This window comes from Stenella coeruleoalba, assembly GCF_951394435.1.
Source record: "Stenella coeruleoalba genome assembly, contig: scaffold_55, whole genome shotgun sequence".
Lineage (NCBI taxonomy): Eukaryota > Metazoa > Chordata > Mammalia > Artiodactyla > Delphinidae > Stenella > Stenella coeruleoalba.
This window is the reverse complement of record NW_027646028.1, coordinates 698746-724136: the sequence shown is the minus strand read 5'-3', so window position 1 is coordinate 724136 and position 25391 is coordinate 698746. Positions and strand designations below refer to the sequence as shown.

The window sequence follows — 25391 nt, the reverse complement described above, 5'->3', positions numbered from 1 at the left end:
GAGAGTCAGCGCCTTTAACCTCCTGTTTGGCCCAGTTTGCAATTTCTGCGGAAGATGAACAGGAATAGCGAGAACCAATGAGAGGCTAGCTGAAGGTGTCTGGACGGGCAAATTTAACTCTCATTTCCCACCAGGAAGAGGAAATAACCAAAGGCTCAGCGTGCCGTGCCGGAACCAGATTAGGGCCTGAAGCCATCCTGCGGTGTTGCGGCCAGGTCACAAGAAAGCATGTTGAAGAAAGGAGCTCAGGGGCACTGTAATTCACAAACCTGCAGAGTTATAAATGACAGCTATCGTCCAAAAATAGACTGAAGTAAGGCTGCCAAGAGGACTTGAAAGCGGGGCAGAATTGCAGGAAACCGATTTCAGGAGGTAGACTGGAATTGCATTGAAAGCATAGGAAAAGAGGCAGAACGTCCACAATGATGCACTTGGCCAAAAAGGGCGTATGCGTTTTTTCCTGAATATATTCAGGAAAAAACGCATACGCCCTTTTTGGCCAACCAAGCAGGCTTGCAAAGGAAATCTGCACTACAATGAAGTCTCACTTCTCCCCGGTCAAAAGGGTCATCTGAAAAAAGTGTAAAATCCAGAAAGGCAGGACAGGCCATGGAGAACTGGGAGCCTTGTTATGCTGATGGGCGGGATGTAAATTGCCAACAACAACTCGGGAGAAGTGTATGGTGTTTCCTGAAACATCTAAAAAACAAAGCAACAGAGCCTAGGGCACTTCCACTTATGGTCCTATAGCTTAGGGAAATTAAAATCAAAAAGACACAGCCACCCCAAAGTTTGGAACGGCTCTGTTTACAAGAACCTCGTTTACAGTACAAGTTCAACATCGCAGAAAGTGAAAAATGGATAAAGAAGTTGTGGTACTTACGTACAATGCAGTATCACTCAGCAATGAAATCTATGTCATCAGGCCCGTAGCAGCATAATGAGTAGATTCAGGTACGATGATTCTAAATGAAATAAGTCACACAGAAAAAGAAACATCATAAGATATCAGTAATACACGGAATGTAAACTTGGCTACACAGGAACTGAATTACAGAACAGAACAGGGTCTCAAATTTAGAAAACCAACTTATGCTTGCTTAAGGGTAAAGGTGAGTTGGGGTGCTGCATAAAACCAGAGATTGAAATGAGCACAGATAAAGTTCCTTAAGCCAAATATGGAATAGACAAGAGCTACTCCTTGCTCAACGAAATGGACTCAACACCGCATATTAAACGCCTAAGAATGTACCTGACTAGTAAGTATCTTAAAACCTATGGATTGCTATGTCTCCGAAAGAGAATCAAGCATGTGTACAGGGGCATAAACGCAGCAGTGATAGGATTGGAGAGGTTCGGTGAGCAAATGAAGACCCTTTGAAGTCATATTGCATGGTACCCATTCCACGGGTTTCACCTACCCAGGTTTAAGGTATTCTTCCTTCAGCTAAAACATGCATGTGGAACCTAGAGTATGATCAACCATGTGATCGGGAGACGTGTTCAAATATGTCTCAGTTTTCGTACCCTGGTACTCGGGTGCAACATTCCAGACGCTTTACTAACACTCTCCCGACTTGGAGAGTCAGTCCCTTTAACCTCCTGTTTGGCCCAGTTTGCAATTTCTGCGGAAGCTGAACAGGAATAGCGAGAACCAATGAGAGGCTAGCCTCAGGTGTCTGGACGGGCAAATTTAACTCTCATTTCCCACCAGGAAGAGGAATTAACCAAAGGCTCAGCATGCCGGGCCGGAACCAGATTAGGGCCTGAAGCCATCCTGCGGTGTTGCGGCCAGGTCACAAGAAAGCGAGTTGAAGAAAGGAGCTCAGGGGCACTGTAATTCACAAACCTGCAGAGTTATAAATGACAGCTATCGTCCAAAAATAGACTGAAGTAAGGCTGCCAAGAGGACTTGAAAGCGGGGCAGAATTGCAGGAAACCGATTTCAGGAGGTAGACTGGAATTGCATTGAAAGCATAGGAAAAGAGGCAGAACGTCCACAATGATGCACTTGGCCAAAAAGGGCGTATGCGTTTTTTCCTGAATATATTCAGGAAAAAACGCATACGCCCTTTTTGGCCAACCAAGCAAGCTTGCAAAGGAAATCTGCACTACAATGAAGTCTCACTTCCCCCCGGTCAAAAGGGCCATCTGAAAAAAGTGTAAAATCCAGAAAGGCAGGACAGGCCATGGAGAACTGGCAGCCTTGTTATGCTGAAGGGCGGAATGTAAATTGCCAACAACCACTCGGGAGAAGTGTATGGTGTTTCCTGAAACATCTAAAAAACAAAGCAACAGAGCCTAGGGCACTTCCACTTATGGTCCTATAGCTTAGGGAATTTAAAATCAAAAAGACACAGCCACCCCAAAGTTTCGAACGGCTCTGTTTACAAGAACCTCGTTTACAGTACAAGTTCAACATCGAAGAAAGTTAAAAATGGATAAAAAAGTTGTGGTATTTACTTACAAAGCAATATCACTCAGCAATGAAATCTGTGTCATCAGGCCCTTAGCAGCACAATGAGTGGATTCAGGTATGATGATTCTAACTGAAATAAGTGACACAGAAAAAGAAACATCATAAGATATCAGTAATACACGGAATGTAAAGTTGGCTACACAGGAACTGAATTACAGAACAGAACAGAGTCTTAAATTTAGAAAACCAACTTATGCTTGCTTAAGGGTAAAGGTGAGTTGGGGTGCTGCATAAAACCAGAGATTGAAATGAGCACAGATAAAGTTCCTTAAGCCAAATATGGAATAGACAAGAGCTACTCCTTGCTCAACGAAATGGACTCAACACCGCATATTAAACGCCTAAGAATGTACCTGACTAGTAAGTATCTTAAAACCTATGGATTGCTATGTCTCCGAAAGAGAATCAAGCATGTGTACAGGGGCATAAACGCAGCAGTGATAGGATTGGAGAGGTTCGGTGAGCAAATGAAGACCCTTTGAAGTCATATTGCATGGTACCCATTCCACGGGTTTCACCTACCCAGGTTTAAGGTATTCTTCCTTTAGCTAAAACATGCATGTGGAACCCAAGTATGATCAACCATGTGAACGGGAGACGTGTTCAAATATGTCTCAGTTTTCGTACCCTGGTACTCGGGTGCAACATTCCAGACGCTTTACTAACACACTCCCGACTTGGAGAGTCAGTCCCTTTAACCTCCTGTTTGGCCCAGTTTGCAATTTCTGCGGAAGATGAACAGGAATAGCGAGAACCAATGAGAGACTACCTGGAAGTGTCTGAACGGGCAAATTTAACTCTCATTTCCCACCAGGAAGAGGAATTAACCAAAGGCTCAGCGTGCCGTGCCGGAACCAGATTAGGGCCTGAAGCCATCCTGCGGTGTTGCTGCCAGGTCACAAGAAAGCGAGTTGAAGAAAGGAGCTCAGGGGCACTGTAATTCACAAACCTGCAGGGTTATAAATGACAGCTATCGTCCAAAAATAGACTGAAGTAAGGCTGCCAAGAGGACTTGAAAGCGGGGCAGAATTGCAGGAAACCGATTTCAGGAGGTAGACTGGAATTGCATTGAAAGCATAGGAAAAGAGGCAGAACGTCCACAATGATGCACTTGGCCAAAAAGGGCGTATGCGTTTTTTCCTGAATATATTCAGGAAAAAACGCATACGCCCTTTTTGGCCAACCAAGCAAGCTTGCAAAGGAAATCTGCACTACAATGAAGTCTCACTTCCCCCCGGTCAAAAGGGCCATCTGAAAAAAGTGTAAAATCCAGAAAAGCAGGACAGGCCATGGAGAACTGGGAGCCTTGTTATGCTGAAGGGCGGGATGTAAATTGCCAACAAACACTCGGGAGAAGTGTTTGGTGTTTCCTGAAACATCTAAAAAACAAAGCAACAGAGCCTAGGGTACTTCCACTTATGGTCCTATAGCTTAGGGAATTTAAAATCAAAAAGACACAGCCACCCCAAATTTTCGAACGGCTCTGTTTACAAGAACCTCGTTTACAGTACAAGTTCAACATCGAAGAAAGTTAAAAATGGATAAAAAAGTTGTGGTATTTACTTACAAAGCAATATCACTCAGCAATGAAATCTGTGTCATCAGGCCCTTAGCAGCACAATGAGTGGATTCAGGTATGATGATTCTAACTGAGATAAGTGACACAGAAAAAGAAACATCATAAGATATCAGTAATACACGGAATGTAAACTTGGCTACACAGGAACTGAATTACAGAACAGAACAGGGTCTCAAATTTAGAAAACCAACTTATGCTTGCTTAAGGGTAAAGGTGAGTTGGGGTGCTGCATAAAACCAGAGATTGAAATGAGCACAGATAAAGTTCCTTAAGCCAAATATGGAATAGACAAGAGCTACTCCTTGCTCAACGAAATGGACTCAACACCGCATATTAAACGCCTAAGAATGTACCTGACTAGTAAGTATCTTAAAACCTATGGAGTGCTATGTCTCCGAAAGAGAATCAGGCATGTGTACAGGGGCATAAACGCAGCAGTGATAGGATTGGAGAGGTTCGGTGAGCAAATGAAGACCCTTTGAAGTCATATTGCATGGTACCCATTCCACGGGTTTCACCTACCCAGGTTTAAGGTATTCTTCCTTCAGCTAAAACATGCATGTGGAACCTAGAGTATGATCAACCATGTGATCGGGAGACGTGTTCAAATATGTCTCAGTTTTCGTACCCTGGTACTCGGGTGCAACATTCCAGACGCTTTACTAACACACTCCCGACTTGGAGAGTCAGTCCCTTTAACCTCCTGTTTGGCCCAGTTTGCAATTTCTGCGGAAGATGAACAGGAATAGCGAGAACCAATGAGAGACTACCTGGAAGTGTCTGAACGGGCAAATTTAACTCTCATTTCCCACCAGGAAGAGGAATTAACCAAAGGCTCAGCGTGCCGTGCCGGAACCAGATTAGGGCCTGAAGCCATCCTGCGGTGTTGCTGCCAGGTCACAAGAAAGCGAGTTGAAGAAAGGAGCTCAGGGGCACTGTAATTCACAAACCTGCAGGGTTATAAATGACAGCTATCGTCCAAAAATAGACTGAAGTAAGGCTGCCAAGAGGACTTGAAAGCGGGGCAGAATTGCAGGAAACCGATTTCAGGAGGTAGACTGGAATTGCATTGAAAGCATAGGAAAAGAGGCAGAACGTCCACAATGATGCACTTGGCCAAAAAGGGCGTATGCGTTTTTTCCTGAATATATTCAGGAAAAAACGCATACGCCCTTTTTGGCCAACCAAGCAAGCTTGCAAAGGAAATCTGCACTACAATGAAGTCTCACTTCCCCCCGGTCAAAAGGGCCATCTGAAAAAAGTGTAAAATCCAGAAAGGCAGGACAGGCCATGGAGAACTGGGAGCCTTGTTATGCTGAAGGGCGGGATGTAAATTGCCAACAAACACTCGGGAGAAGTGTATGGTGTTTCCTGAAACATCTAAAAAACAAAGCAACAGAGCCTAGGGCACTTCCACTTATGGTCCTATAGCTTAGGGAATTTAAAATCAAAAAGACACAGCCACCCCAAAGTTTCGAACGGCTCTGTTTACAAGAACCTCGTTTACAGTACAAGTTCAACATCGAAGAAAGTTAAAAATGGATAAAAAAGTTGTGGTATTTACTTACAAAGCAATATCACTCAGCAATGAAATCTGTGTCATCAGGCCCTTAGCAGCACAATGAGTGGATTCAGGTATGATGATTCTAACTGAAATAAGTGACACAGAAAAAGAAACATCATAAGATATCAGTAATACACGGAATGGAAACTTGGCTACACAGGAACTGAATTACAGAACAGAACAGGGTCTCAAATTTAGAAAACCAACTTATGCTTGCTTAAGGGTAAAGGTGAGTTGGGGTGCTGCATAAAACCAGAGATTGAAATGAGCACAGATAAAGTTCCTTAAGCCAAATATGGAATAGACAAGAGCTACTCCTTGCTCAACGAAATGGACTCAACACCGCATATTAAACGCCTAAGAATGTACCTGACTAGTAAGTATCTTAAAACCTATGGATTGCTATGTCTCCGAAAGAGAATCAAGCATGTGTACAGGGGCATAAACGCAGCAGTGATAGGATTGGAGAGGTTCGGTGAGCAAATGAAGACCCTTTGAAGTCATATTGCATGGTACCCATTCCACGGGTTTCACCTACCCAGGTTTAAGGTATTCTTCCTTCAGCTAAAACATGCATGTGGAACCTAGAGTATGATCAACCATGTGATCGGGAGACGTGTTCAAATATGTCTCAGTTTTCGTACCCTGGTACTCGGGTGCAACATTCCAGACGCTTTACTAACACACTCCCGACTTGGAGAGTCAGTCCCTTTAACCTCCTGATTGGTCCAGTTTGCAATTTCTGTGGAAGATGAACAGGAATAGCGAGAACCAATGAGAGACTACCTGGAGGTGTTTGAACGGGCAAATTTAACTCTCATTTCCCACCAGGAAGAGGAATTAACCAAAGGCTCAGCGTGCCGTGCCGGAACCAGATTAGGGCCTGAAGCCATCCTGCGGTGTTGCTGCCAGGTCACAAGAAAGCGAGTTGAAGAAAGGAGCTCAGGGGCACTGTAATTCACAAACCTGCAGGGTTATAAATGACAGCTATCGTCCAAAAATAGACTGAAGTAAGGCTGCCAAGAGGACTTGAAAGCGGGGCAGAATTGCAAGAAACCGATTTCAGGAGGTAGACTGGAATTGCATTGAAAGCATAGGAAAAGAGGCAGAACGTCCACAATGATGCACTTGGCCAAAAAGGGCGTATGCGTTTTTTCCTGAATATATTCAGGAAAAATCGCATACGCCCTTTTTGGCCAACCAAGCAAGCTTGCAAAGGAAATCTGCACTACAATGAAGTCTCACTTCCCCCCGGTCAAAAGGGCCATCTGAAAAAAGTGTAAAATCCAGAAAGGCAGGACAGGCCATGGAGAACTGGGAGCCTTGTTATGCTGAAGGGCGGGATGTAAATTGCCAACAGACACTCGGGAGAAGTGTATGGTGTTTCCTGAAACATCTAAAAAACAAAGCAACAGAGCCTAGGGCACTTCCACTTATGGTCCTATAGCTTAGGGAATTTAAAATCAAAAAGACACAGCCACCCCAAAGTTTCGAATGGCTCTGTTTACAAGTACCTCGTTTACAGTACAAGTTCAACATCGAAGAAAGTTAAAAATGGATAAAAAAGTTGTGGTATTTACTTACAAAGCAATATCACTCAGCAATGAAATCTGTGTCATCAGGCCCTTAGCAGCACAATGAGTGGATTCAGGTATGATGATTCTAACTGAAATAAGTGACACAGAAAAAGAAACATCATAAGATATCAGTAATACACGGAATGTAAACTTGGCTACACAGGAACTGAATTACAGAACAGAACAGGGTCTCAAATTTAGAAAACCAACTTATGCTTGCTTAAGGGTAAAGGTGAGTTGGGGTGCTGCATAAAACCAGAGATTGAAATGAGCACAGATAAAGTTCCTTAAGCCAAATATGGAATAGACAAGAGCTACTCCTTGCTCAACGAAATGGACTCAACACCGCATATAAAACGCCTAAGAATGTACCTGACTAGTAAGTATCTTAAAACCTATGGATTGCTATGTCTCCGAAAGAGAATCAAGCATGTGTACAGGGGCATAAACGCAGCAGTGATAGGATTGGAGAGGTTCGGTGAGCAAATGAAGACCCTTTGAAGTCATATTGCATGGTATCCATTCCACGGGTTTCACCTACCCAGGTTTAAGGTATTCTTCCTTCAGCTAAAACATGCATGTGGAACCTAGAGTATGATCAACCATGTGATCGGGAGACGTGTTAAAATATGTCTCAGTTTTCGTACCCTGGTACTCGGGTGCAACATTCCAGACGCTTTACTAACACACTCCCGACTTGGAGAGTCAGTCCCTTTAACCTCCTGTTTGGCCCTGTTTGCAATTTCTGCGGAAGATGAACAGGAATAGCGAGAACCAATGAGAGACTACCTGGAGTTGTCTGAACGGGCAAATTTAACTCTCATTTCCCACCAGGAAGAGGAATTAACCAAAGGCTCAGCGTGCCATGCCGGAACCAGATTAGGGCCTGAAGCCATCCTGCGGTGTTGCTGCCAGGTCACAAGAAAGCGAGTTGAAGAAAGGAGCTCAGGGGCACTGTAATTCACAAACCTGCAGGGTTATAAATGACAGCTATCGTCCAAAAATAGACTGAAGTAAGGCTGCCAAGAGGACTTGAAAGCGGGGCAGAATTGCAGGAAACCGATTTCAGGAGGTAGACTGGAATTGCATTGAAAGCATAGGAAAAGAGGCAGAACGTCCACAATGATGCACTTGGCCAAAAAGGGCGTATGCGTTTTTTCCTGAATATATTCAGGAAAAAACGCATACGTCCTTTTTGGCCAACCAAGCAAGCTTGCAAAGGAAATCTGCACTACAATGAAGTCTCACTTCCCCCCGGTCAAAAGGGCCATCTGAAAAAAGCGTAAAATCCAGAAAGGCAGGACAGGCCATGGAGAACTGGGAGCCTTGTTATGCTGATGGGCGGGATGTAAATTGCCAACAGACACTCGGGAGAAGTGTATGGTGTTTCCTGAAACATCTAAAAAACAAAGCAACAGAGCCTAGGGCACTTCCACTTATGGTCCTATAGCTTAGGGAAATTAAAATCAAAAAGACACAGCCACCCCAAAGTCTGGGACGCCTCTGTTTACAAGAACCTCGTTTACCGTACAAGTTCAATATCACAGAAAGTGAAAAATGGATAAAGAACTTGTGGTACTTACGTACAATGCAGTATCACTCAGCAATGAAATCTATGTCATCAGGCCCGTAGCAGCATCATGAGTGGATTCAGGTACGATGATTCTAACTGAAATAAGTCACACAGAAAAAGAAACATCATAAGATATCACTAATACACGGAATGTAAACTTGGCTACACAGGAACTGAATTCCAAAACAGAACAGGTTCTCAAATTTAGAAAACCAACTTATGCTTGCTTAAGGGGAAAGGTGAGTTGGATTGCTGCATAAAACCAGAGATTGAAATGAGCACAGATAAAGTTCCTTAAGCCAAATATGGAATAGACAAGAGCTACTCCTTGCTCAACGAAATGGACTCAACACCGCATATTAAACGCCTAAGAATGTACCTGACTAGTAAGTATCTTAAAACCTATGGATTGCTATGTCTCCGAAAGAGAATCAAGCATGTGTACAGGGGCATAAACGCAGCAGTGATAGGATTGGAGATGTTCGGTGAGCAAATGAAGACCCTTTGAAGTCATATTGCATGGTACCCATTCCACGGGTTTCAAATACCCAGGTTTAAGGTATTCTTCCTTCAGCTAAAACATGCATGTGGAACCTAGAGTATGATCAACCATGTGATCGGGAGACGTGTTCAAATATGTCTCAGTTTTCGTACCCTGGTACTTGGGTGCAACATTCCAGACGCTTTACTAACACTCTCCCGACTTGGAGAGTCAGTCCCTTTATCCTCCTGTTTGGCGCAGTTTGCAATTTCTGCGGAAGATGAACAGGAATAGCGAGAACCAATGAGAGACTAGCTGGAGGTGTCTGGACGGGCAAATTTAACTCTCATTTCCCACCAGGAAGAGGAAATAACCAAAGGCTCAGCGTGCCGTACCAGAATCAGATTAGGGCCTGAAGCCATCCTGCGGTGTTGCGGCCAGCTCAAAAGAAAGCGAGTTGAAGAAAGGAGCTCAGGGGCACTGTAATTCACAAACCTGCAGAGTTATAAATGACAGCTATCGTCCAAAAATATACTGAAGTAAGGCTGCCAAGAGGACTTGAAAGCGGGGCAGAATTGCAGGAAACCGATTTCAGGAGGTAGACTGGAATTGCATTGAAAGCATAGGAAAAGAGGCAGAACGTCCACAATGATGCACTTGGCCAAAAAGGGCGTATGCGTTTTTTCCTGAATATATTCAGGAAAAAACGCATACGCCCTTTTTGGCCAACCAAGCAAGCTTGCAAAGGAAATCTGCACTACAATGAAGTCTCACTTCCCCCCTGTCAAAAGGGCCATCTGAAAAAAGTGTAAAATCCAGAAAGGCAGGACAGGCCATGGAGAACTGGGAGCCTTGTTATGCTGATGGGCGGGATGTAAATTGCCAACAACCACTCGGGAGAAGTGTATGGTGTTTCCTGAAACATCTAAAAAACAAAGCAACAGAGCCTAGGGCACTTCCACTTATGGTCCTATAGCTTAGGGAAATTAAAATCAAAAAGACACAGCCACCCCAAAGTTTGGGACGCCTCTGTTTACAAGAACCTCGTTTACCGTACAAGTTCAATATCACAGAAAGTGAAAAATGGATAAAGAACTTGTGGTACTTACGTACAATGCAGTATCACTCAGCAATGAAATCTATGTCATCAAGCCCGTAGCAGCATCATGAGTGGATTCAGGTACGATGATTCTAACTGAAATAAGTCACACAGAAAAAGAAACATCATAAGATATCACTAATACACGGAATGTAAACTTGGCTACACAGGAAATGAATTCCAAAACAGAACAGGTTCTCAAATTTAGAAAACCAACTTATGCTTGCTTAAGGGGAAATGTGAGTTGGATTGCTGCATAAAACCAGAGATTGAAATGAGCACAGATAAAGTTCCTTAAGCCAAATATGGAATAGACAAGAGCTACTCCTTGCTCAACGAAATGGACTCAACACCGCATATTAAACGCCTAAGAATGTACCTGACTAGTAAGTATCTTAAAACCTATGGATTGCTATGTCTCCGAAAGAGAATCAAGCATGTGTACAGGGGCATAAACGCAGCAGTGATAGGATTGGAGAGGTTCAGTGAGCAAATGAAGACCCTTTGAAGTCATATTGCATGGTACCCATTCCACGGGTTTCAAATACCCAGGTTTAAGGTATTCTTCCTTCAGGTAAAACATGCATGTGGAACCTAGAGTATGATCAACCATGTGATCGGGAGACGTGTTCAAATATGTCTCAGTTTTCGTACCCTGGTACTCGGGTGCAACATTCCAGACGCTTTACTAACACTCTCCCGACTTGGAGAGTCAGTCCCTTTAACCTCCTGTTTGGCCCAGTTTGCAATTTCTGCGGAAGATGAACAGGAATAGCGAGAACCAATGAGAGACTAGCTGGAGGTGTCTGGACGGGCAAATTTAACTCTCATTTTCCACCAGGAAGAGGAAATAAGCAAAGGCTCAGCGTGCCGTACCAGAATCAGATTAGGGCCTGAAGCCATCCTGCGGTGTTGCGGCCAGCTCAAAAGAAAGCGAGTTGAAGAAAGGAGCTCAGGGGCACTGTAATTCACAAACCTGCAGAGTTATAAATGACAGCTATCGTCCAAAAATAGACTGAAGTAAGGCTGCCAAGAGGACTTGAAAGCGGGGCAGAATTGCAGGAAACCGATTTCAGGAGGTAGACTGGAATTGCATTGAAAGCATAGGAAAAGAGGCAGAACGTCCACAATGATGCACTTGGCCAAAAAGGGCGTATGCGTTTTTTCCTGAATATATTCAGGAAAAAACGCATACGCCCTTTTTGGCCAACCAAGCAAGCTTGCAAAGGAAATCTGCACTACAATGAAGTCTCACTTCCCCCCGGTCAAAAGGGCCATCTGAAAAAAGTGTAAAATCCAGAAAGGCAGGACAGGCCATGGAGAACTGGGAGCCTTGTTATGCTGATGGGCGGGATGTAAATTGCCAACAACCACTCGGGAGAAGTGTATGGTGTTTCCTGAAACATCTAAAAACCAAAGCAACAGAACCTAGGGCACTTCCACTTATGGTCCTATAGCTTAGGGAAATTAAAATCAAAAAGACACAGCCACCCCAACGTTTGGATCGGCTCTGTTTACAAGAACCTCGTTTACAGTACAAGTTCAACATCGCAGAAAGTGAAAAATGGATAAAGAACTTGTGGTATTTACTTACAAAGCAATATCACTCAGCAATGAAATCTGTGTCATCAGGCCCTTAGCAGCACAATGAGTGGATTCAGGTATGATGATTCTAACTGAAATAAGTCACACAGAAAAAGAAACATCATAAGATATCAGTAATACACGGAATGTAAAGTTGGCTACAGAGGAACTGAATTACAGAACAGAACAGGGTCTCAAATTGAGAAAACCAACTTATGCTTGCTTAAGGGTAAAGGTGAGTTGGGGTGCTGCATAAAACCAGAGATTGAAATGAGCACAGATAAAGTTCCTTAAGCCAAATATGGAATAGACAAGAGCTACTCCTTGCTCAACGAAATGGACTCAACACCCCATATTAAACGCCTAAGAATGTACCTGACTAGTAAGTATCTTAAAACCTATGGATTGCTATGTCTCCGAAAGAGAATCAAGCATGTGTACAGGGGCATAAACGCAGCAGTGATAGGATTGGAGAGGTTCGGTGAGCAAATGAAGACCCTTTGAAGTCATATTGCATGGTACCCATTCCACGGGTTTCAACTACCCAGGTTTAAGGTATCCTTCCTTCAGCTAAAACATGCATGTGGAAACTAGAGTATGATCAACCATGTGATCGGGAGACGTGTTCAAATATGTCCCAGTTTTCGTACCCTGGTACTCGGGTGCAACATTCCAGACGCTTTACTAACACTCTCCCGACTTGGAGAGTCAGTCCCTTTAAACTCCTGTTTGGCCCAGTTTGCAATTTCTGCAGAAGATGAACGGGAATAGCGAGAACCAATGAGAGGCTAGCTGGAGGTGTCTGGACGGGCAAATTTAACTCTCATTTCCCACCAGGAAGAGGAATTAACCAAAGGCTCAGCGTGCCGTACCGGAACCAGATTAGGGCCTGAAGCCATCCTGCGGTGTTGCGGCCAACTCAAAAGAAAGCGAGTTGAAGAAAGGAGCTCAGGGGCACTGTAATTCACAAACCTGCAGAGTTATAAATGACAGCTATCGTCCAAAAATAGACTGAAGTAAGGCTGCCAAGAGGACTTGACAGCGGGGCAGAATTGCAGGAAACCGATTTCAGGAGGTAGACTGGAATTGCATTGAAAGCATAGGAAAAGAGGCAGAACGTCCAAAATGATGCACTTGGCCAAAAAGGGCGTATGCGTTTTTTCCTGAATATATTCAGGAAAAAACGCATACGCCCTTTTTGGCCAACCAAGCAAGCTTGCAAAGGAAATCTGCACTAAAATGAAGTCTCACTTCTCCCTGGTCAAAAGGGCCATCTGAAAAAAGTGTAAAATCCAGAAAGACAGGACAGGCCATGGAGAACTGGGAGCCTTGTTATGCTGATGGGCGGGATGTAAATTGCCAACAGACACTCGGGAGAAGTGTATGGTGTTTCCTTAAACATCTAAGAAACAAAGCAACAGAGCCTAGGGCACTGCCACTTATGGTCCTATAGCTTAGGGAAATTAAAATCAAAAAGACACAGCCACCCCAAAGTTTGGAACGGCTCTGTTTACAAGAACCTCGTTTACAGTACAAGTTCAACATCGCAGAAAGTGAAAAATGGATAAAGAAGTTGTGGTATTTACTTACAAAGCAATATCACTCAGCAATGAAATCTGTGTCATCAGGCCCTTTGCAGCACAATGAGTGGATTCAGGTATGATGATTCTAACTGAAATAAGTCACACAGAAAAAGAAACATCATAAGATATCACTAATACACGGATTGTAAACTTGGCTACACAGGAACTGAATGACAGAACAGAACAGGTTCTCAAATTTAGAAAACCAACTTATGCTTGCTTAAGGGGAAATGTGAGTTGGATTGCTGCATAAAACCAGAGATTGAAATGAGCACAGATAAAGTTCCTTAAGCCAAATATGGAATAGACAAGAGCTACTCCTTGCTCAACGAAATGGACTCAAAACCGCATATTAAACGCCTAAGAATGTACCTGACTAGTAAGTATCTTAAAACCTATGGATTGCTATGTCTCCGAAAGAGAATCAAGCATGTGTACAGGGGCATAAATGCAGCAGTGATAGGATTGGAGAGGTTCGGTGAGCAAATGAAGACCCTTTGAAGTCATATTGCATGGTACCCATTCCACGGGTTTCAACTACCCAGGTTTAAGGTATTCTTCCTTCAGCTAAAACATGCATGTGGAACCTAGAGTATGATCAACCATGTGATCGGGAGACGTGTTCAAATATGTCTCAGTTTTCGTACCCTGGTCCTTGGGTGCAACATTCCAGACGCTTTACTAACACTCTCCCGACTTGGAGAGTCAGTCCCTTTAACCTCCTGTTTGGCCCAGTTTGCAATTTCTGCGGAAGATGAACAGGAATAGCGAGAACCAATGAGAGACTAGCTGGAGGTGTCTGGACGGGCAAATTTAACTCTCATTTCCCACCAGGAAGAGGAAATAACCAAAGGCTCAGCGTTGCGTACCAGAATCAGATTAGGGCCTGAAGCCATCCTGCGGTGTTGCGGCCAGCTCAAAAGAAAGCGAGTTGAAGAAAGGAGCTCAGGGGCCCTGTAATTCACAAACCTGCAGAGTTATAAATGACAGCTATCATCCAAAAATAGACTGAAGTAAGGCTGCCAAGAGGACTTGAAAGCGGGGCAGAATTGCAGGAAACCGATTTCAGGAGGTAGACTGGAATTGCATTGAAAGCATAGGAAAAGAGGCAGAACGTCCACAATGATGCACTTGGCCAAAAAGGGCGTATGCGTTTTTTCCTGAATATATTCAGGAAAAAACGCATACGCCCTTTTTGGCCAACCAAGCAAGCTTGCAAAGGAAATCTGCACTACAATGAAGTCTCACTTCCCCCCGGTCAAAAGGGCCATCTGAAAAAAGTGTAAAATCCAGAAAGGCAGGACAGGCCATGGAGAACTGGGAGCCTTGTTATGCTGATGGGCGGGATGTAAATTGCCAACAACCACTCAGGAGAAGTGTATGGTGTTTCCTGAAACATCTAAAAAACAAAGCAACAGAGCTTAGGGCACTGCCACTTATGGTCCTATAGCTTAGGGAAATTAAAATCAAAAAGACACAGCCACCCCAATGTTTGGAACGGCTCTGTTTACAAGAACCTCGTTTACAGTACAAGTTCAACATCGCAGAAAGTGAAAAATGGATAAAGAAGTTGTGGTACTTACGTACAATGCAGTATCACTCAGCAATGAAATCTATGTCATCAGGCCCGTAGCAGCATAATGACTGGATTCAGGTACGATGATTCTAACTGAAATAAGTCACACAGAAAAAGAAACATCATAAGATATCACTAATACACGGAATGTAAACTTGGCTACACAGGAACTGCATTCCAAAACAGAACAGGGTCTCAAATTTAGAAAACCAACTTATGCTTGCTTAAGGGGAAAGGTGAGTTGGGGTGCTGCATAAAACCAGAGATTGAAATGAGCACAGATAAAGTTCCTTAAGCCAAATATGGAATAGACAAGAGCTACTCCTTGCTCAACGAAATGGACTCAAAACCCCATATTAAACCCCTAAGAATGTACCTGACTAGGAAGTATCTTAAAACCTATGGATTGCTATGTCTCCAAAAGAGAATCAAGCGTGTGTACAGGGGAATAAACGCAGCAGTGATAGGACTGGAGAGGTTCGGTGAGCAAATGAAGACCCTTTGAAGTCATATTGCATGGTACCCATTACACGGGTCTCAACACTCCAGGTTTAAGGTATTCTTCCTTCAGCTAAAACATGCATGTGGAACCCAGAGTATGATCAACCATGTGAACGGGAGACGTGTTCAAATATGTCTCAGATTTCCTCCCCTGGTACTCGGGTGCAGCATTCCAGACGCTTTACTAACACTCTCCCGACTTGGAGAGTCAGTCCCTTTAACCTCCTGTTTGGCCCAGTTTGCAATTTCTGCGGAAGATGAACAGGAATAGCGAGAACCAATGAGAGGCTAGCTGGAGGTGTCTGGACGGGCAAATTTAACTCTCATTTCCCACCAGGAAGAGGAATTAACCAAAGGCTCAGCATGCCGTGCCGGAACCAGATTAGGGCCTGAAGCCATCCTGCGGTGTTGCGGCCAGGTCACAAGAAAGCGAGTTGAAGAAAGGAGCTCAGGGGCACTGTAATTCACAAACCTGCAGAGTTATAAATGACAGCTATCGTCCAAAAATAGACTGAAGTAAGGCTGCCAAGAGGACTTGAAAGCGGGGCAGAATTGCAGGAAACCGATTTCAGGAGGTAGACTGGAATTGCATTGAAAGCATAGGAAAAGAGGCAGAACGTCCACAATGATGCACTTGGCCAAAAAGGGCGTATGCGTTTTTTCCTGAATATATTCAGGAAAAAACGCATACGCCCTTTTTGGCCAACCAAGCAAGCTTGCAAAGGAAATCTGCACTACAATCAAGTCTCACTTCCCCCCGGTCAAAAGGGCCATCAGAAAAAAGTGTAAAATCCAGAAATGCAACAGGCCATGGAGAACTGGGAGCCTTGTTATGCTGATGGGCGGGATGTAAATTGCCAACAGACACTCGGGAGAAGTGTATGGTGTTTCCTGAAACATCTAAAAAACAAAGCAACAGAGCCTAGGGCACTTCCACTTATGGTCCTATAGCTTAGGGAAATTAAAATCAAAAAGACACAGCCACCCCAAAGTTTGGAACAGCTCTGTTTACAAGAACCTCGTTTACAGTACAAGTTCAACATCGCAGAAAGTGAAAAATGGATAAAGAAGTTTTGGTATTCACTTACAAAGCAATATCACTCAGCAATGAAATCTATGTCATCAGGCCCTTAGCAGCACAATGAGTGGATTCAGGTACGATGATTCTAACTGAAATAAGTCACACAGAAAAAGAAACATCATAAGATATCACTAATACACGGAATGTAAACTTGGCTACACAGGAACTGAATTACAGAACAGAACAGGGTCTCAAATTTAGAAAACCAACTTATGCTTGCTTAAGGGTAAAGGTGAGTTGGGGTGCTGCATAAAACCAGAGATTGAAATGAGCACAGATAAAGTTCCTTAAGCCAAATATGGAATAGACAAGAGCTACTCCTTGCTCAACGAAATGGACTCAACACCGCATATTAAACGCCTAAGAATGTACCTGACTAGTAAGTATCTTAAAACCTATGGATTGCTATGTCTCCGAAAGAGAATCAAGCATGTGTACAGATACATAAACGCAGCAGTGATAGGATTGGAGAGGTTCGGTGAGCAAATGAAGACCCTTTGAAGTCATATTGCATGGTACCCATTCCACGGGTTTCAAATACACAGGTTTAAGGTATTCTTCCTTCAGCTAAAACATGCATGTGGAACCCAAGTATGATCAACCATGTGAACGGGAGACGTGTTCAAATATGTCTCAGTTTTCCTCCCCTGGTACGCGGGTGCAAAATTCCAGACGCTTTACTAACACTCTCCCCACTTGGAGAGTCAGTCCCTTTAACTTCCTGTTTGGCCCAGTTTGCAATTTCTGTGGAAGATGAACAGGAATAGCGAAAACCAATGAGAGACTAGCTGGAGGTGTCTGGACGGGCAAATTTAACTCTCATTTCCCACCAGGAAGAGGAATTAACCAAAGGCTCAGCGTGCCGTACCGGAACCAGATTAGGGCCTGAAGCCATCCTGCGGTGTTGCGGCCAACTCAAAAGAAAGCGAGTTGAAGAAAGGAGCTCAGGGGCACTGTAATTCACAAACCTGCAGAGTTATAAATGACAGCTATCGTCCAAAAATAGACTGAAGTAAGGCTGCCAAGAGGACTTGAAAGCGGGGCAGAATTGCAGGAAACCGATTTCAGGAGGTAGACTGGAATTGCATTGAAAGCATAGGAAAAGAGGCAGAACGTCCACAATGATGCACTTGGCCAAAAAGTGCGTATGCGTTTTTTCCTGAATATATTCAGGAAAAAACGCATACGCCCTTTTTGGCCAACCAAGCAAGCTTGCAAAGGAAATCTGCACTACAATGGAGTCTCACTTCCCCCTGGTCAAAAGGGACATCTGAAAAAAGTGTAAAATCCAGAAAGGCAGGACAGGCCATGGAGAACTGGGAGCCTTGTTATGCTGATGGGCGGGATGTAAATTGCCAGCAACCACTCGGGAGAAGTGTATGGTGTTTCCTGAAACATCTAAAAAACAAAGCAACAGAGCTTAGGGCACTGCCACTTATGGTCCTATAGCTTAGGGAAATTAAAATCAAAAAGACACAGCCACCCCAAAGTTTGGAACGGCTCTGTTTACAAGAACCTCGTTTACAGTACAAGTTCAACATCGCAGAAAGTGAAAAATGGATAAAGAAGTTGTGGTATTTACTTACAAAGCAATATCACTCAGCAATGAAATCTATGTCATCAGGCCCTTAGCAGCACAATGAGTGGATTCAGGTATGATGATTGTAACTGAAATAAGTCACACAGAAAAAGAAACATCATAAGATATCAGTAATACACGGATTGTAAACTTGGCTACACAGGAACTGAATTACAGAACAGAACAGGGTCTCAAATTTAGAAAACCAACTTATGCTTGCTGAAGGGGAAAGGTGAGTTGGGGTGCTGCATAAAACCAGAGATTGAAATGAGCACAGATAAAGTTCCTTAAGCCAAATATGGAATAGACAAGAGCTACTCCTTGCTCAACGAAATGGACTCAACACCCCATATTAAACGCCTAAGAATGAACCTGACTAGTAAGTATCTTAAAACCTATGGATTGCTATGTCTCCGAAAGAGAATCAAGCATGTGTACAGGGGCATAAACGCAGCAGTGATAGGATTGGAGAGGTTCGTGAGCAAATGAAGACCCTTTGAAGTCATATTGCATGGTACCCATTCCACGGGTTTCAACTACCCAGGTTTTAGGTATTCTTCCTCTAGCTAAAACACGCATGTGGAACCCAGAGTATGATCAACCATGTGATCGGGAGACGTGTTCAAATATGTCTCAGTTTTCGTACCCTGGTACTCGGGTGCAACATTCCAGACGCTTTACTAACACTCTCCCCACTTGGAGAGTCAGTCCCTTTAACCTCCTGTTTGGCCCAGTTTGCAATTTCTGCGGAAGATGAACAGGAATAGCGAGAACCAATGAGAGACTAGCTGGAGGTGTCTGGACAGGCAAATTTAACTCTCATTTCCCACCAGGAAGAGGAAATAACCAAAGGCTCAGCGTGTCGTGCCGGAACCAGATTAGGGCCTGAAGCCATCCTGCGGTGTTGCGGCCAGGTCACAAGAAAGCAAGTTGAAGAAAGGAGCTCAGGGGCACTGTAATTCACAAACCTGCAGAGTTATAAATGACAGCTATCGTCCAAAAATAGACTGAAGTAAGGCTGCCAAGAGGACTTGAAAGCGGGGCAGAATTGCAGGAAACCGATTTCAGGAGGTAGACTGGAATTGCATTGAAAGCATAGGAAAAGAGGCAGAACGTCCACAATGATGCACTTGGCCAAAAAGGGCGTATGCGTTTTTTCCTGAATATATTCAGGAAAAAACGCATACGTCCTTTTTGGCCAACCAAGCAAGCTTGCAAAGGAAATCTGCACTACAATGAAGTCTCACTTCCCCCCGGTCAAAAGGGCCATCTGAAAAAAGTGTAAAATCCAGAAAGGCAGGACAGGCCATGGAGAACTGGGAGCCTTGTTATGCTGATGGGCGCGATGTACATTGCCAACAGACACTTGGGAGAAGTGTATGGTGTTTCCTGAAACATCTAAAAAACAAAGCAACAGAGCCTAGGGCACTTCCACTTATGGTCCTATAGCTTAGGGAAATTAAAATCAAAAACACACAGCCACCCCAAAGTTTGGAACGCCTCCGTTTACAAGAACCTCGTTTACAGTACAAGTTCAATATCACAGAAAGTGAAAAATGGATAAAGAAGTTGTGGTACTTACGTACAATGCAGTATCACTCAGCAATGAAATCTATGTCATCAGGTCCGTAGCAGCATAATGAGTGGATTCAGGTACGATGATTCTAACTGAAATAAGTCACACAGAAAAAGAAACATCATAAGATATCACTAATACACGGAATGTAAACTTGGCTACACAGGAACTGCATTCCAAAACAGAACAGGGTCTCAAATTTAGAAAACCAACTTATGCTTGCTTAAGGGGAAAGGTGAGTTGGGGTGCTGCATAAAACCAGAGATTGAAATGAGCACAGATAAAGTTCCTTAAGCCAAATATGGAATAGACAAGAGCTACTCCTTGCTCAACGAAATGGACTCAACACCCCATATTAAACGCCTAAGAATGTACCTGACTAGTAAGTATCTTAAAACCTATGGATTGCTATGTCTCCAAAAGAGAATCAAGCGTGTGTACAGGGGCATAAACGCAGCAGTGATAGGATTGGAGAGGTTCGGTGAGCAAATGAAGACCCTTTGAAGTCATATTGCATGGTACCCATTCCACGGGTCTCAACTCTCCAGGTGTAAGGTATTCTTCCTTCAGCGAAAACATGCATGTGGAACCCAGAGTATGATCAACCATGTGAACGGGAGAAGTGTTCAATATGTCTCAGTTTTCCTCCCCTTTTACTCGGGTGCAACATTCCACACGCTTTACTAACACTCTCCCGACTTGGAGAGTCAGTCCCTTTAACCTCCTGTTTGGCCCAGATTGCAATTTCTGCGGAAGATGAACAGGAATAGCGAGAACCAATGAGAGGCTAGCTAGAGGTGTCTGGACGGGCAAATTTAACTCTCATTTCCCACCAGGAAGAGGAATTAACCAAAGGCTCAGCGTGCCGTGCCGGAACCAGATTAGGGCCTGAAGCCATCCTGCGGTGTTGCGGCCAGCTCAAAAGAAAGCGAGTTGAAGAAAGGAGCTCAGGGGCACTGTAATTCACAAACCTGCAGAGTTACAAATGACAGCTATCGTCCAAAAATAGACTGAAGTAAGGCTGCCAAGAGGACTTGAAAGCGGGGCAGAATTGCAGGAAACCGATTTCAGGAGGTAGACTGGAATTGCATTGAAAGCATAGGAAAAGAGGCAGAACGTCCACAATGATGCACTTGGCCAAAAAGGGCGTATGCATTTTTTCCTGAATATATTCAGGAAAAAACGCATAAGCCCTTTTTGGCCAACCAAGCAAGCTTGCAAAGGAAATCTGCACTACAATCAAGTCTCACTTACCCCCGGTCAAAAGGGCCATCTGAAAAAAGTGTAAAATCCAGAAAGGCAGGACAGGCCATGGAGAAATGGGAGCCTTGTTATGCTGATGGGCGGGATGTAAATTGCCAACAGACACTCAGAAGAAGTGTATGGTGTTTCCTGAAACATCTAAAAAACAAAGCAACAGAACCTAGGGCACTGCCACTTATGGTCCTATAGCTTAGGGAAATTAAAATCAAAAAGACACAGCCACCCCAAAGTTTGGGACGCCTCTGTTTACAAGAACCTCGTTTACAGTACAAGTTCAACATCGCAGAAAGTGAAAAATGGATAAAGAAGTTGTGGTATTTACTTACAAAGCAATATCACTCAGCAATGAATTCTATGTCATCAGGCCATTAGCATCACAATGAGTGGATTCAGGTATGATGATTCTAACTGAAATAAGTCACAGAGAAAAAGAAACATCATAAGATATCAGTAATACACGGAATGTAAACTTGGCTACACAGGAACTGAATTACAGAACAGAACAGGGTCTCAAATTTAGAAAACCAACTTATGCTTGCTTAAGGGGAAAGGTGAGTTGGGGTGCTGCATAAAACCAGAGATTGAAATGAGCACAGATAAAGTTCCTTAAGCCAAATATGGAATAGACAAGAGCTACTCCTTGCTCAACGAAATGGACTCAAAACCCCATATTAAACCCCTAAGAATGTACCTGACTAGGAAGTATCTTAAAACCTATGGATTGCTATGTCTCCAAAAGAGAATCAAGCGTGTGTACAGGGGAATAAACGCAGCAGTGATAGGACTGGAGAGGTTCGTTGAGCAAATGAAGACCCTTTGAAGTCATATTGCATGGTACCCATTACACGGGTCTCAACACTCCAGGTTTAAGGTATTCTTCCTTCAGCTAAAACATGCATGTGGAACCCAGAGTATGATCAACCATGTGAACGGGAGACGTGTTCAAATATGTCTCAGATTTCCTCCCCTGGTACTCGGGTGCAGCATTCTAGACGCTTTACTAACACGCTCCCGACTTGGAGAGTCAGTCCCTTTAACCTCCTGTTTGGCCCAGTTTGCAATTTCTGCGGAAGATGAACAGGAATAGCGAGAACCAATGAGAGGCTAGCTGGAGGTGTCTGGACGGGCAAATTTAACTCTCATTTCCCACCAGGAAGAGGAATTAACCAAAGGCTCAGCATGCCGTGCCGGAACCAGATTAGCACCTGAAGCCATCCTGCGGTGTTGCGGCCAGGTCACAAGAAAGCGAGTTGAAGAAAGGAGCTCAGGGGCACTGTAATTCACAAACCTGCAGAGTTATAAATGACAGCTATCGTCCAAAAATAGACTGAAGTAAGGCTGCCAAGAGGACTTGAAAGCAGGGCAGAATTGCAGGAAACCGATTTCAGGAGGTAGACTGGAATTGCATTGAAAGCATAGGAAAAGAGGCAGAACGTCCACAATGATGCACTTGGCCAAAAAGGGCGTATGCGTTTTTTCCTGAATATATTCAGGAAAAAACGCATATGCCCTTTTTGGCCAACCAAGCAAGCTTGCAAAGGAAATCTGCACTACAATGAAGTCTCACTTCCCCCCGGTCAAAAGGGCCATCTGAAAAAAGTGTAAAATCCAGAAAGGCAACAGGCCATGGAGAACTGGGAGCCTTGTTATGCTGATGGGCGGGATGTAAATTGCCAACAGACACTCGGGAGAAATGTATGGTGTTTCCTGAAACATCTAAAAAACAAAGCAACAGAGCCTAGGGCACTTCCACTTATGGTCCTATAGATTAGGGAAATTAAAATCAAAAAGACACAGCCACCCCAAAGTTTGGAACAGCTCTGTTTACAAGAACCTCGTTTACAGTACAAGTTCAACATCGCAGAAAGTGAAAAATGGATAAAGAAGTTGTGGTATTCACTTACAAAGCAATATCACTCAGCAATGAAATCTATGTCATCAGGCCCTTAGCAGCACAATGAGTGGATTCAGGTACGATGATTCTAACTGAAATAAGTCACACAGAAAAAGAAACATCATAAGATATCACTAATACACGGAATGTAAACTTGGCTACACAGGAACTGAATTACAGAACAGAACAGGGTCTCAAATTTAGAAAACCAACTTATGCTTGCTTAAGGGGAAAGGTGAGTTGGGGTGCTGCATAAAACCAGAGATTGAAATGAGCACAGATAAAGTTCCTTAAGCCAAATATGGAATAGACAAGAGCTACTCCTTGCTCAACGAAATGGACTCAACACCCCATATTAAACGCCTAAGAATGTTCCTGACTAGTAAGTATCTTAAAACCTATGGATTGCTATGTCTCCAAAAGAGAATCAAGCATGTGTACAGGGGCATAAACGCAGCAGTGATAGGATTGGAGAGGTTCGGTGAGCAAATGAAGACCCTTTGAAGTCATATTGCATGGTACCCATTCCAAGGGTTTCAACTACCCAGGTTTAAGGTATTCTTCCTTCAGCTAAAACATGCATGTGGAACCTAGAGTATGATCAACCATGTGATCGGGAGACGTGTTCAAATATGTCTCAGTTTTCGTACCCTGGTACTCGGGTGCAACATTCCAGACGCTTTACTAACACTCTCCCGACTTGGAGAGTCAGTCCCTTTAACCTCCTGTTTGGCCCAGTTTGCAATTTCTGCAGAAGATGAACAGGAAAAGCGAAAACCAATGAGAGACTAGCTGGAGGTGTCTGGACGGGCAAATTTAACTCTCATTTCCCACCAGGAAGAGGAATTAACCAAAGGCTCAGCATGCCGGGCCGGAACCAGATTAGGGCCTGAAGCCATCCTGCGGTGTTGCGGCCAGGTCACAAGAAAGCGAGTTGAAGAAAGGAGCTCAGGGGCACTGTAATTCACAAACCTGCAGAGTTATAAATGACAGCTATCGTCCAAAAATAGACTGAAGTAAGGCTGCCAAGAGGACTTGAAAGCGGGGCAGAATTGCAGGAAACCGATTTCAGGAGGTAGACTGGAATTGCATTGAAAGCATAGGAAAAGAGGCAGAACGTCCACAATGATGCACTTGGCCAAAAGGGCGTATGGGTTTTTTCCTGAATATATTCAGGAAAAAACGCATACGCCCTTTTTGGCCAACCAAGCAAGCTTGCAAAGGAAATCTGCACTACAATGAAGTCTCACTTCCCCCCGGTCAAAAGGGCCATCTGAAAAAAGTGTAAAATCCAGAAAGGCAGGACAGGCCATGGAGAACTGGGAGCCTTGTTATGCTGATGGGCGGGATGTAAATTGCCAACAACCACTCAGGAGAAGTGTATGGTGTTTCCTGAAACATCTAAAAAACAAAGCAACAGAGCCTAGGGCACTTCCACTTATGGTCCTATAGCTTAGGGAAATTAAAATCAAAAAGACACAGCCACCCCAAAGTTTGGAATGGCTCTGTTTACATTAACCTCGTTTACAGTACAAGTTCAACATCGCAGAAAGTGAAAAATGGATAAAGAAGTTGTGGTATTTACTTACAAAGCAATATCACTCAGCAATGAAATCTGTGTCATCAGGCCCTTAGCAGCACAATGAGTGGATTCAGGTATGATGATTCTAACTTAAGTAAGTCACACAGAAAAAGAAACATCATAAGATATCAGTAATACACGGAATGTAAACTTGGCTACACAGGAACTGAATTACAGAACAGAACAGGGTCTCAAATTTAGAAAACCAACTTATGCTTGCTTAAGGGGAAAGGTGAGTTGGGGTGCTGCATAAAACCAGAGATTGAAATGAGCACAGATAAAGTTCCTTAAGCCAAATATGGAATAGACAAGAGCTACTCCTTGCTCAACGAAATGGACTCAACACCGCATATTAAACGCCTAAGAATGTACCTGACTAGTAAGTATCTTAAAAACCTATGGATTGCTATGTCTCCGAAAGAGAATCAAGCATGTGTACAGGGGCATAAACGCAGCAGTGATAGGATTGGAGAGGTTCGGTGAGCAAATGAAGACCCTTTGAAGTCATATTGCATGGTACTCATTACACGGGTCTTAACTCTCCAGGTTTAAGGTATTCTTCCTTTAGCTAAAACATGCATGTGGAACCCAAGTATGATCAACCATGTGAACGGGAGACGTGTTCAAATATGTCTCAGTTTTCCTCCCCTGGTACTCGGGTGCAACATTCCAGACGCTTTACTAACACTCTCCCCACTAGGAGAGTCAGCGCCTTTAACCTCCTGTTTGGCCCAGTTTGCAATTTCTGCGGAAGATGAACAGGAATAGCGAGAACCAATGAGAGACTAGCTGGAGGTGTCTGGACGGGCAAATTTAACTC

General features: G+C 43.7%; 1 long non-coding RNA gene across 3 annotated transcripts in view; it reads right to left on the bottom strand.

The window, feature by feature from the left end:
- Window positions 1–25391, bottom strand: part of LOC307181381 — a 305523-nt gene that overhangs the window by 8564 nt on the left and 271568 nt on the right. For 2 of the 3 annotated variants that reach the window (XR_013826616.1, XR_013826617.1), the window contains exon 2: window positions 884–965. This is a non-coding gene — a long non-coding RNA (uncharacterized lncRNA). Of the gene's footprint in view, window positions 1–883; window positions 966–15102; window positions 15196–25391 lie in introns of those variants that run through there. The other variant, XR_013826618.1, reaches the window with a different exon arrangement.